This window comes from Anolis carolinensis, chromosome 3 (genome assembly GCF_035594765.1).
Source record: "Anolis carolinensis isolate JA03-04 chromosome 3, rAnoCar3.1.pri, whole genome shotgun sequence".
Lineage (NCBI taxonomy): Eukaryota > Metazoa > Chordata > Lepidosauria > Squamata > Dactyloidae > Anolis > Anolis carolinensis.
This window is the reverse complement of record NC_085843.1, coordinates 176,707,381-176,721,327: the sequence shown is the minus strand read 5'-3', so window position 1 is coordinate 176,721,327 and position 13,947 is coordinate 176,707,381. Positions and strand designations below refer to the sequence as shown.

The following is a 13,947-nucleotide window of genomic DNA, read 5'->3' as shown; positions in this document are numbered from 1 at the left end:
GTTTCTTTGTATTTTTTACAGAGAAGGTTCACCATTGCCAAATGAGCCATGTTCCACTCCTTAAATAGTACTTATGCCTTAATTTAAAAGAAATTAAATACTTGCTTCCAAGTAAATGCACTGAATATTTGAATATGAATTGTTGTGGGCAGCACAAATTGTCAAGTGGCATGTTAGGAGGATCCTCTTCCAGCAAGATTTGGATGTTTTAAACCCCCCAGTATGATGTTAGGTCTTAATATTATTTTCATATGTGCGGTTTTCTGGGATTTTAGGTCAGAATCTGTTTGTTTTATGGAGACATTGAATGTTTGCTGTTGTATGTTGGAATCTGCCTTGAGTCTCCCTGGGGAGAAATGAGGCTGAATATTTCAAAAGTCTAATAATAATAATAATAATAATAATAATTATTATTATTATTATTATTATTATTCATTTCTGGCTCTACTCTACAACCATTTAAATATTTCCTCCCAGAGTTTACTTCCAGACCTGAAAAAATTGTTCAACAACATCCTTTTCTACAAAGCTATTACTTAAGAAATACAGCATTCGAAAATAGTAACCTTAATACTCAGTAAGGTAGGCAAATTAATGAATTCTAGCATATATTTTCTATCCATCAGTCATCACAAAATTGACAGTGTAAGGTGAGCAAGATAGAACAGTTTTAGATTCAAAATGCGAGCATATGGATACGTTAACATTTGTTTCAATTTATTCACTAATATAAATGTGGCCTTAGCTGTTTGTATAACACTTGTTATTCTTTAGGGCCTAAATAGCTTAAAAGTGTCAGACCTTGCTTGATCTTGGAAGCTAAGCAGGGCCATCCCCAAATTCGTATTTGGATGGCAGAGCACCAATGATTATCAGGTGATGTAGAATAAATATCCCAAAAGGGGACTGGCAAAATCACCTTTGATTATTTCTTGTCTTGGAAATCCCTGAGGTGACTTAAAAGCACCTCGGCAAACGGGGAAGGCCTACTGCGGCCTAGCTATTCTCGGGAAGTCTTGCGAGACCTTGCGAGAATAGCTAGGCCGCAGTAGGCCTTCCGCATTTGCCAAGGAGGGAGGCTGTGGCGGGGACCATCGTCTCCCTCCTTGGCAAATGCGGAAGGCCTTCATCTGGGAGGGAGGCGATGGCCCCCGCCGCAGCCTCCCTCCTTGGCGAATGCGGAAGGCCTATCTGAGGCCTAGCTTTTCTCGCGAAGTCTCACGAGTCCTCGCAAGACCTCGGGAGAAAAGCTAGGCCTCAGATAGGCCTTCCACATTTGCCAAGGAGGGAGGCTGCGGCGGGGACCATCGCCTCCCTCCTTGGCAAACGCGGAAGGCCTTCACCCGCCGCCGAAGCCGCCGCCACCGAAGCTGCCGCCGCCGCCAAACCGCCGCCGAAGCCGGTATGTTCAGGGGGGGGGGCAATTTTTTTGGGGGGGGGGGCGGCCACTAGGTTCGCTTACAAAGCGAAATTACCTAGGGCCGGCCCTGCTCATAGTTAAGAGTGGGGTGTGACAACAGGAAGTGGGAGAAATCTACTCCTAGGAAGGTGATCTCACTCCTGAAATAGTTATCATGGGGAAAAAGATGTCTCAACTAAAGGTTTATCACCAATCCTTGTTGCCTCAACAAGCCAATTTTTTAAAAATCCAATTATCACAGGGAAAGAAAGCAAGGTGAAATCTTCTGAACAGGAGCACAGGCACCCCAGTGGTAATAACCCTTCCCTATGCTATCCAAAGCTAAAAAAAGAGATATACTTTTCGCTGGAGTTACACTTACAAAATGCACCTGTTCCAGCTTACAAACAAATTCAAACTTAAGAACAAACCTACAGAACCTATTTTGTTCATAACTTGGGTACTGCTTGTATTTGGAGGCGCTCCGTAAAAGACTTATCATACAAGGGTCCCCAAAGTCTGAGATTAGTGGAAATACACATCTTGTTATTATGGCTCACTCATGTTACAAAGATGTGATGTCAGTTGAATTACTGTATATACTCGAGTATAAGCTGAGTTTTTCAACCCTTTTTAAGGGCTGAAATAGCCCCACTTAGCTTACACTCAAGTGAGGGTCCTGGCTGGCTTATATACGGGTTGGCTTATATTCAGGTATATAGGTAATCAGAGTTGGACAGTTTTATCTTATTAAAGTCTTATTATCTTAAATTACAGTTTTATGTAAATATTCTAAAAAATTTAACATACTGATGCCTCAATTAATGTAATTGTATTGGTATCTATTTTTATTTTTGAAATTTACCAGTAGCTGCTGCATTTCCCACCCTTGTCTTATACTTGAGTCAATAAGTTTTCCCAGTTTTTGTGGTAAAATTAGGTGCCTCGGCTTATATTTGGGTTGGCTTATACTTGAGTATATACGGTATTCTATTGTGTGAATGTGGATGACTTGGATTTGTCGAGTTTCTCCATTCTGTCTTTCAAGAACGTCTTTTGGTAAAACTATGCGTTATCAACAATATATCTTCTTCCCTGTGCCCTCTGTTTGTGTTACTCACTCTGTCTGCCTATTCCCATTAAGATTGTAAACACTGATTGGTATGTTTGGGAGTCTTTCTTACTAGATTAAAAACGTCTACTATTAACGTACTCCCTGTACAAGTCCTGGCTTGTGGCTCTGGAAGAATGAGATCGGCAATTCAACTCCCAAATCTCCAGGCACTAGGAAATGTTACTAAAACGTCTCTGTGTATTTGTGGTTACTCAGCCCCTGTATCTCTTTGAATGGAATATGTGTGACTTGCTAACTTTCCCTTTCACAAACTTTTTGTGATGGTCAAATGGTGACATTGGTTATTTATTTATCGTGTCAGAAGCAAATTGAGAATATAAACAATGAACAAAGTTAAAAATTTAGCATTATACTAAATTTCCTTTGTCCAGAAGCTGGCCACTTCAAGTGCCTCTCGTGTCGCTGCAAGAAGGTCCTCCTTTGTGCATGTTGCAGTAAGTGGTTTGTGGTTTGCTCTTTTCTACACTCGCATGTCGTGGACTCCACTTTGTAGCCCTATTTCTGAAGGTTAGCTGTGCATCTCATGGTGCCAGAGCTCAGTCTGTTCAGCTCCTTCCAAGTTGCCCAGTCTTCTGTGTGCCCAAGGGGTAGTTTCTCATCTGGTGTCAGCCACCGATTGAGGTTCTGGATTTCAACCTACCACTTTTGGACTCTCTCTTGCTGAGGTGTTCCTGTGAGTATTTCTGTAGATCTTAGGAAACTATTTCTTGATTTAAGGTGTTAGCTTACAGGCTGATATCTGAACAGAGGATGGGTCGGAGATGTCAATGCCTTGGTCCTTTCATTACAGGCTGCTACTTACCGACGGATGTCAGGTAGTGCAATACCGGTTAAACAGTATAATTTCTTCAGCATCCAGTGATAATCCGGCATGTGTCATTAAGAGCCACATCACTGTTTTAATATGGTGAGATGTATTCCACACTGGGCATGCATATTCAGCAGCAGAGTAGCAAAGCGCAAGTGCAGATGTCTTCACTGTGTCTGGTTGTGATCCCCAGGTTGTGTCAGCTTTCATATAATATTATTTCTAGCACCCATGTTTGGCTTGATATTCAAGCACTGTTTATTATAAGTCAGAGCACAGCCCAGAGTAACTCCCAGGTATTTTGGTGTGCTGCAATACTCCAGTGGCATTCCTTCCCAAGTAATCCTCAGAGCTCAAGATGCTTGTCTGTTCTTAAGATGAAAAGCACATGTCTGTGTTTTAGATGAATTAAGAATCAGCTGGTTTTCCTTGTAATAGGCAGTAAGACCACATAAAGCTTCAGAGAGCTTCTGTTCAACCATTTCAAAGCTCCCTGCTTGAGTGCTGATTGCACAATCTCCAGCATAGATGAAATTCTCTGTCCCTTCTTGCAATGGCTGATCATTTGTGTAAATTTTAAACATTGATGGAGCGAGCATGCTCCCCTAAGGCAGGCCAAAATATATATTGGTGAAATATATTCTATTCTAACAATCTCAAAAGGACAAACTTATTCATCTGCTGCAGCAAAAATGTATAGTCCTGTGGCATCATCTTAAAAGACAGTCTGCAAAAGTTCATTCTGTAATAATAATGTTAGTTATTTAAAATGTTAGTTAAAATGTCACAAGACTTTGACTTGTCCTTTCCTCTCTCGCATATATTTTTCTTGGTATAAAACTTTACTTGTTTTGCTGTCATCCTGTTCACTATGTAACCCATCAAGTTTGATCTAGCTAATCAAGCGCTCCTGAAGCTTTGCCAAATGCTGTAGAATAGAATGTCTTTAGTTTTGCTACTCTAATCAACAACAAAACTAGGAAATTTACCAGCATCTCGTGGCTTAGTCAATCACAAGTTGTACAGTTATGACCTAGAAAGTCTATTTTGCTTTCCTCAACAACTTAAACCCTTTATCTCTGAGCAAAGCTGACTATTTATAATCTCAAGAGCACAGTCTGCTCTCACTTCCTTTCTTGTAAGGGAGATAACTTTGCAGCACCAGCATTAACTTAATTCTTGTAGCAACAGTTTAGTTTACATCATTGCACTTGTTTCCTTCTATGATCTACTGAACATATAATTTACCGTATATACTTGAGTATAAGCTGACTCGAATATAAGCCAAGGCACCTAATTTTACCACAAAAAAACTGGAAAAACTTATTGACTCGAGTATAAGCCGAGGGTGAGAAATGCAGCAGCTACTGGTAAATTTCAAAAATAAAATTAGATACCAATAAAATTACATTAATTGAGGCATCAGTGGGTTAAATGTTTTGAATACTTACTGTATTTCAAAGAAAACGGTAAACTAACTCTATAAGTGGAAAAGCAACAATAACTTTATAATAATAATCATCATCATCAACTAGCTTCATTTGTACCCTGCCCTATCTATCTCCCCCTGGGGACTCAGGCCAGCTTCCAACATACTAACAGGCAAACATATAATGGCTACATAAATAATGCAGAGCTAGATATAGATCTATCATTACATATACTAATTTCACATGTGTATTTCCCTCTGAAACCTTTGCAAATCCTCTCTCTATGTGCATTTTCCTCCTGCAATATTTGCAAGCCCTATTTATCAATGTTTATATCTATCTAGACATCTGTGTGTGTGTGTATGTGTGCGCGCACACACGCACACATTTTCCCTCTGCATTTGCAAACATGTGAGGGTAAAATTCATATAAAATTCATATATAAAATTAATGTATACATATAGGAACAGATATACAGGTACATGGAAATCTCTAGTTATCTATATTTACATAGGATTTGCAAAGACCTGTAAACATATGTGGGGAAAATTCATATATTAATGTATTTGTAGGGGGAATATCTATATAAATATTTAGAAGCTTCGGGGCATGCATTTACCCAAGGAAGAAATGCAAGCAAAGTCCCCCTAAAAACAACTTTGTCCTCTTTTCTCCTGCCCTTTCCCACCTCTTTTCTTTCTCCCTTTTTCAAACTCTAAAAGTAGCCAGAAAAGGCTTCTCTCCCCCTCCCAAAAAAGCCCACCTCATTTTTGTTTCCTTGGGAATAAAAAGAAATACACACTTTCTGTTGCTCTCTTTTCCCTCCTTCCCTCCCTTTGGACTCAAATGTTCTTACAATAATAGTAGTAATAGTAGTAATAGTAATAATAGTAATAGTAATGAATCGTGCAAATTTGCAAGAATATATTTTTTCTTCCCCTTCTACCCATGCAATTTGGCTTGCAAGGGTTTCTCTCACACTCTCCTTTCGCTTTTGAAAACAATCGCTTCTTGTCTCTGTGTCTGTCTCTCAAAAAATATATAAGATAACCAGCCCATGGAGAAGCAGAGGAGGGAGGTTTTGGAAAAGAAAACATACTGTGGCCTCCAGGCTCCACTGCTGGCTTGACCTTGACCCGAATATAAGCTGGGGGAGGCTTTTTCAGCTCATAAATAAGGGCTGAAAAACTAGGCTTATCTTCGAGTATATACAGTATTTCTTTTTACTGTACAGTAAGAGATAAAGCAATAAAGTCATTCCTAGTCACTGTCTTTTGTGGCATGCTTAATTTTTACACCAGATACTTCTAAAGGTCCTTTTACACTAAACAATTCTAGGGCAGTGGTTTGATTTTATTGCCATGGCTCTATCCTGTGGGAACCTGGGATTTACAGTTTGGAAAGCAGAATTTGGAACTCTCAGCCAGAGGTCTTTGGTGCCTCACCAAACTACAGATCCCAAAATTTCATAGCTAAAGTGTCATAGGAAAATACCCATATTTACTCGAGTCTAATCTAATATACACCTCAATTTTCCCATCCAAGTACTAACCAGGCCCGACCCTGCTTAGCTTCCGAGATCGGGCATGTTCAGGGTGGTATGGCCATAGGCCGCACCTCAATTTTCAAAACCCTGAAACCCAAAGAAGTATTTACCATATTACACTAATCTAATGCACACCCTAATTTTGGGGAAAGTAATTTAGTCATAAAAGGAGAAAAGAGTAAATACGGTAACAAAAAGGCTCTTGACACAAATCTTTTGAGCAAAGACCATCTAGGCCAGAGCCTCTTAAACTTCTTCCTCTCGTGACCTTTTTCCACGCAAGACATTTTCTTGTGACCCCAGGTATAAAGCTATATAAAATAGGTATAAAAATCATTTCCCAAAAATAAATTAGCATTTGTGATACGTACTAAACAGGCTGATTTTCTATTTTGTAGAGTACAGCTGAAGCATTTTCTGGGGATTCCACTGTAAATACTAAAAGTTGCTGCTTAACAGATTTGTGTAAATGGAAGCCTTTTACGTGACCCCATTAGGGATTGGGACCCAGGGCTTAAGAAACAGTGATCTAAGCCACTCCTCTATGTTTGTGTATGTGTGTGTTCAATGAATGGGAATAGGCTTAGTGTTTATCAGGTTTCCCTTCTCCTTTTAGTAAGATTGGTAGAACAGGTTAAAAAAACCGACTCTGTAATTTGGGGAACAAGTCATTGCATGAAAGTGAGTATTTGTTTTTAGGAAAATATTTATATAGCAGTTTTAATTTTGAGAATTGTCACAATATTTTTCAAACATCATCTTAATAATGCTTTTAGTTTTTCCATATGAGACACGATGGAGCTAAGATAATACTGGGTTTTCCTCGGGCCATATTGCGAGTTTGTCACAGAAAGGAGATCAACATTGAAATCCCTGGGTTTAAAAATTTGCGCTTAGAGACAACATTCTGTGAGGAAACTTTGCTCGCATAATGCAAACAGTTGGATATTCTCAGAAGTTGTGTAAGTAGTATGGTCCCTAGTCCCTTCTGCAAGCATACACCCCACCCCCTCACTTTTGACTTTGTGGGTGGGAAGCTTACCATTGCACAAGGGGTGAACTCTTGGCCTTACCTCCCAATATGTAGTTGCTTAAATTCAAGTTTTTGCTGGCAAATCATGCTAAATGTAGAGAAAGAGCAATCCTTTCACATATCAAACAGATGTTTGCCCCGGCTGCTTGCCTGAAGCAGCAAGTGACAGCCAGTTATAACTCTCTAGGCTCCCTGTAACTTTAATGTTTTTGTAAGAACCCAGTGGGCCCTTACACACAGACGTATAAATCAGAATATCAAGGCAAATAATATACAATATCTGCTTTGAACTGGATTATCTGAGTCTACACTGGCATATAATCCAGTTCAATGTGGATTTTATACAGCTGTGTGGAAGGGCCATCTAAAGTGTGCCACATTCTCATCTCATATTGATGCTTGCATTAGAGATGTGTCAAGAGTCAGACGCCAGTTAACAAACAAAACAGAGATTATTCCGAAGATAAGACAAAAATAACATAAACACAGAAAATATCCTTGAAACACTTCACTTATCAGTGTTTCAAGAGTAGTTTGGACAATAATAACTCAAAAACAAGCCACGCTATTTTCCCATGCTGGCATTCAATAAAAAACTAAACAACACTTCAATTCAGCTTTGGAAAACAAATAGAGTTGACTGCTAGAAAATATGCAAAATAAACGAAGGCTAGAAACCTTCCAGAAACTGCAGAGTATAACTGAAAATGCAAAAGCCTCTTTTGACTTCAAACCGTTTCTGAAAACAGACAGCCGGCTCTGCGGATTTAAAGGGACAGTTCCCAAAAGAAAAACAGCAAACTGGCTAGAAAACAAACAAACTAGAGAAGCAGTAAAACTGCTTCCACGGTGCAGATAAAGCCGAGAGCTTCAAAGGGATGATGAATAGCCGTCGTCAGAAGAATCCAAGGTCAGGACAGGAGGCAGCAGCAAATTCCGAAAGGAAAAGCAGTAATCAGAAGCCGGGAGTAGTCGTCAGTCAGAGGGCGTAGACAGAAGCCAGGTCAAATTCAATCCAAAGTCCGAAGAGGGTGCAGTCATCCAAACCAGGTCCACGATAAGACACAGCAAGAGCCAAGCCAGATAGTATCAGCAGATCCGAATCACAGTCCAAGTCCAGTCTTCACGGAAACACAGAGATCCCAATGGCGCCTCAGCAACACCTTGCCACACGCAAAGTGCAGTGGCCAAACATTCCCATTTTATTCCCCTTCCTCCTGGGTGACCAAACACTCACACCCAAACACCAGGTGTCCCAAATCTACTCAGAGTCTGAACTCCACACAGCTAGAGCTCGTGGATCTGGAGTACCTAGCAATTCGTCGGAGTCCCAATCATCCTGCCCACACTTAGCCCCATGAACACTTAAAGAACCATCCTCCCTTCTCCAAGCATCCCAAGTGGGATCAGCTCCTGCAGAAACCCCAGGTTCAGTAGTATCCATAGGCCCCAAATCCCCAGACATCTCCGGTGGCTGTGCCCATTCAGTGCCCACTTCCCCAGCCACCACCTGTTCCTCAGCATCCATCTCCCCATCTGAATCTTCCTCAGAAGATCCCCCATATAGCTCTCTAAGTCGCTTCCTGCGCAACTCCTCCAGTGAACCCTCATCACGAGGGTTTTTTCTTCCTCTACAAATCCCATCACCATCAACCATAATCCCCGAAGGCGCAGTCACAACAAGATGTGAAGGCCCTTGGAGTGGGAGTTAAAAAAAATCAGAGAAAAAAACCCTTCTTTCCATTTTTTCCTGGGGCTTCCCTCCAACTGCGCTTTAAAAAAACATGAAAAAATTGATTGTAGAAAATTTTCAGAATGAAGAATAAAACATGATGCTTCTCCATTTATATATCCTCAATTATTTCAACAAGCTATATAGCAGTTGAACTTTATGCATAACTGTGTATAGTATCTCACCTTGTTCAAATTCTTGGCCTTGGCTTTCTTTTTTAGTTCTTTTTTGTGGGAACTTTCTGACTTCTTGGTGCTATGGACAACTGGAGGATACAAAATTATTTTCTTTGTTTTGCTACTGCTGATACATTTTTCTATATGGTATGCTTTTTGTTTTTGCTGGTTCCCCATAAATTAGCTTAAAAGCCTCCAAAGAATGAGCCTCCACCACACTCTGGGGCAGAGAGTTCCACTGCTGAACAGCTCTTGCAGGTCTTCCTAATGTTCAGATGGAATCTCCTTTCCTGTAGTTTGAAACCATTGTTCTGCATCCTATTCTCCAGGGCAGCAGAAAACAAGCTTGTTCCCTCCTCCCTATGACTTCCCCTCACATATTTTATACACGGCCATCATATCTCCTCTCAGCCCTCTCTTCTGAATGCCCAGCTTTTTAAGCTGCTCCTCATAGGGCTTGTTCTCCAGACCCTTGATAATTTTAGTCGCCCTCCTCTGGCATGTTCCAGCTTGTCAACATCTCCCTTAAATTGCAGTGCCCAGAATTGGACACAGTATTCCAGGTGTGGTCTGGCAGAATAGAGGAGTAGCATGACTTCCCTGGATCTAGACACTATACTCCTATTCATTCATGTCAAAATCCTATTGGCTTTTTTAGCTGTTGCATCGCATTGTTGTCTCATGTTTAACTTGTTGTCCATGACGACTCCAATATCATTTTCAAACATATGGGCTGTCAAGTCAGGCGTCACCCATTCTGTATCTTTGCATTTCATTTTTTTCTGCCTATCTTGTATTTATCCCTGTTGAACTTTATTTGGTTGGTTTCGGCCCATCTCTTTAATCTGTTAAGATCAGTTTTGGATTCTGCTCCTGTCTTCTGAAGTATTAGCTACCCCTCCCAATTTGGTGTCATCTACTGTACAAACTTGATGATCATGCCTTCTAACCCTTCATCTAAGTAATCAATAAAGATGTTAAACAGAACTGGGCCCAGGACCCTGTGGTGCTCCTCTCGTCACTTCTTTCCATGATGAAGAGGAAGCATTGGTGAGCACCCTTTGGGTTTGTTCACTCAACCAATTACAGATCCAATTAACTAGTTTTGCTTAGCCCACATGTTTTTAATTTACTTCTTTGTCTCCCCTCCATGGTTTCAAAATTTTGGTTTCTTTTTTAAATTTCTTTTTTTGGGAACTTTATAACTATTTGATACTATGGAGGACTAAAAGATTCCTATTATTCCTAGCCAGTATAGCCAGTGGACAGAAATTATGGAGGTGGAATCTAACATCTAAAAATCATCTGTTTTTCAGCTGTGCAGTCTAAAAATCCCTCTTCCAACTAAAAGTGGAAATTATTATATTCAGCTAGTAACAATTCTGATCCCAAAAGATTAGGCTGTATGAATTTTTTCGTGCATAATGAATCCTAGTTAATCTGGTGGGGTTTAGCTGAGCAAAGTAAATAGGGCAGAGGCTTTCTTTTTGTAATTGTGTATATTAAAGACAGAGCAGATAATGTAGTCCTTTGTCATTTGTTGAATGTGTTGGGTTAGCAGATTTTTCCAGATGTTGGATCCCAACACCCATCAGTCGTTATGTCTTATTAGTTAGTCAGTGATAATTGGAGCTCTGATATAAGTAATATCTGAAATTATACAGAATTGTAGATGTAGCTATCACATCAAGATAAAAATCTTTATTATGTCAAGCAAAAAGACACACAATTTCTTGTCCTCACCAGCTGTACCTGTGAAGGAGGTGGAACCGAAAGTAGGGCCTCTCCATAAGATCTTAATGTCTGTCATGCAACAAAATTCCAGGCACTTATTAAGGTCAACTCTTACAGTTTCTCTGTGATGCCAGGAAAATATGTTAATAACATATTTCTGTATATTAAGGCGATTGCAAAATGTGTTGGACAAAATAGGCAGCACTGAGCATCTCATCCCTGTAAAATAATGCAGGTACGTTTTAATCCATGGTGGCATTGTGACAATGATGTAGCTCGGTGTTAAAAGTACTTGCTTTACATGGAAGAGGTGCCGCTTTTGATATATCTCAGTTTAACTGAGAAGGAATCCTTCCCTGAAGCCCTAGAAAACCACTTTTAGTCAGAAGGTGATAGCTTCTGTGTCTCTGGGCGGAAGCTGTGAGAAGTTGAAAGCATCTGTGAATCAGAATTTTAAATGAGGTTCTCCAAAATGCCAAGTTGTTTTAGAGATAAGGTTCAGCAGGTAGGAATACTCCTTTAAAGTCTAGACTAGACCCTAGAATGAATTCATTCCTCCAACAACAATAGAAGCCACCAGCTGTCAATCTCACTCCCGGAAAATTACAGCTGTTCCCATACTGTATATGCCTGTTTCCTGTGTTTCTGTGCATTTATTGAAAGTAGGTCTCCTGGGTTAAGACAACAACAACAATAATTTATTTATTGATTAGCCAGTTGGCCTTATCAAGCACAGACAATACAAACATGAAATACAACATACATCTGGTACACTATAGCTTAGCCATAGATGTATGCATCAACTATCCTCATCTCCCCTACACTGCAGCCCAATCTGATCTATGTACTCCGATCTCCTTTTAGCAGCTTTAAACAAATAGAGGGCCACTTTTGTTGTCACAATGGGGTTATAACCGGTCAATAAAAATGTAGTTTTGGCTGCTATGTCCCAGCTTGTTTTATTACAAATAAAAGGCCATAAGTATTGTTTCCTTTCTTTTTCGTATAAGTTACAATTATGCAAAGTGTGGTTCAAATTTTCGACTTCAGGGGTGCCACAAAGACATAATCTTTCTTCATATGGGATGTGGTTGAATCTGCCATATCTCTCCATGGACTCCCTTTGTTCGAATCTTGCCCTGGTGAACGCAATTCTTAGGTGTCTTGGCATATCTGCTTTTAGGTATAATGCCTGCTGGAAATTACGTTTAAAACATCCTAACCTCTTCAGAGATCCTGTGTTTGATAGGGTGGCTATGTCTTTCTGGGCTTCAATATCTAGGATCCTTTGGGTTACTGTCCTTCTTTCAGCTTCCCTATTCTGGCCTAGTTAGTTGTTCTGCTCATGAATCTTGGTTTTGGCCATTAGATTGTTCTAAGAAGCACAATTTTTGGAGTCTGTTATTTTCGAGATTTTTTATTTTAGCCCAGTAATTAAAGGCCCTGATTTTGGCAAGTCCTTCAATAGAATATATTTCTAACTCTGCTCTGACTGCAGAAGCGGTGGTCTTAGTGTCAACGCCAAGGATCTGTCTTAAAAATTTTGATTGTGTTTGTTCCAATATTGGTAATCTGGTTAGGCCCCAGATTTGTGCTTCATATAATATTATGGGGAGGATTTTTGCTTTATAAACTTTGATTATTGGAGTTAAAGAGCCAGGATATCTGTGGGTTAGCAATCTTGCCAGTGTATTGGAGTGTGCCCTAGTTTTGATCGTGCAAGATTGGGAGTGTGCCAGCCAAGAGCCAGTCTCTGAGTATACTAAGCCTAGGTATGTAAAAGAGCTCACCTGTTCTATGCACTCTGCATCTAGAACCCATTTGTGTCTAGATGGGTGCTTTCCGAACACCATGATTTTTGACTTGGATTTGTTTATTGTCAGCTCGTTTTTGTGGGCGTAGGTGTTAAGTTTAATCAATAATCTTCATAATCCTATTTGAGTACTAGACATCAAAACCATATCATCCGCATATAGAAGGGTATTTATGTGTCTGTTACCTATTTTAGACATGTGGACCTTGGGGCTGCTGAGGTGCTGTCAAGGACAGAACGCCACTAGATAAGATTCAACACAGTTTATTAAAGATACAGAACCAAAATTGCTCGTAAAAAACAAAGAGCTTGGCAAACACTCGCCTTCAATATGAAAAGTCACTCAAAAATGGTTCAAAAGATAAACTGGATTAAACAAGAGTTTAATCCGGGTTAAACCAAAAATGCTTACTTCAGCCTGGGACTTTAAACAAACAAAAGCTGGTAAACAAACATTCAATAGAACATAAATACTGGCAGCAGATTCCTCTCTGCTACTCAGCAGCTGTGGTTGAGCAACTAAGTTGTTACTCCTCCGAGCAGCGGGCGAACTCCGGGTCCAAACACATCAATCAGGGTTGCAGCGGTCAGCGGGGTCTAAATCCGGTCCGAGGTCGATAGCCAGGTGCAGGCGTCTTAGGTTCCACGAAAACCTCAGATAGCCAAAGAAAGGGTCGTCCAAGATCGTAGTCAGCCAGTCCAGCGTCAATTCCGAGTAGGTAAATAATGTCCGTCAAGAAGACGACGGAGGGTCCAAGCTAATAAGATTAAACACAGGTTGCACAAGAAACGCCCACACAGTTCCTCCCGCCGTCTTTGCCCAGTGTCCTTGGTAACTTACGTATTCAGCAAACGAAACACACCCGTCTTCAGGAAATTCCCAACAATAGCCCAAGCGTTCGTCCAGATTACCTTGCCCAACGCAATTAGCCCCGGATTCAAGACCCCATTATATGCCAGTTACAACTCCTCATCGCTATCAGGTGTTACCCTAATTCCAGGTGCCTCGTCATCATCATCCTCATCAGAACTAAAACATCTTTGACTACGCCCCACAGCATCCCCAGCTGTGGATCCCGTTCCATTCCTCCAGCTCGTCCACGGGTCCGATCCTGCAACCTGCCAGTCGCTTCCCATGCTA

The 13,947-nt window shown here is 40.5% G+C and overlaps 2 protein-coding genes across 2 annotated transcripts in view; both read left to right on the top strand.

Moving 5' to 3' along the window:
* The window catches only part of tspan14 (tetraspanin 14), an 81,560-nt gene that overhangs the window by 31,010 nt on the left and 36,603 nt on the right, over positions 1 to 13,947 (top strand). The window lies entirely within an intron of this gene.
* Positions 1 to 13,947, top strand: part of LOC134297668 (uncharacterized) — a 345,438-nt gene that overhangs the window by 315,647 nt on the left and 15,844 nt on the right. The window lies entirely within an intron of this gene.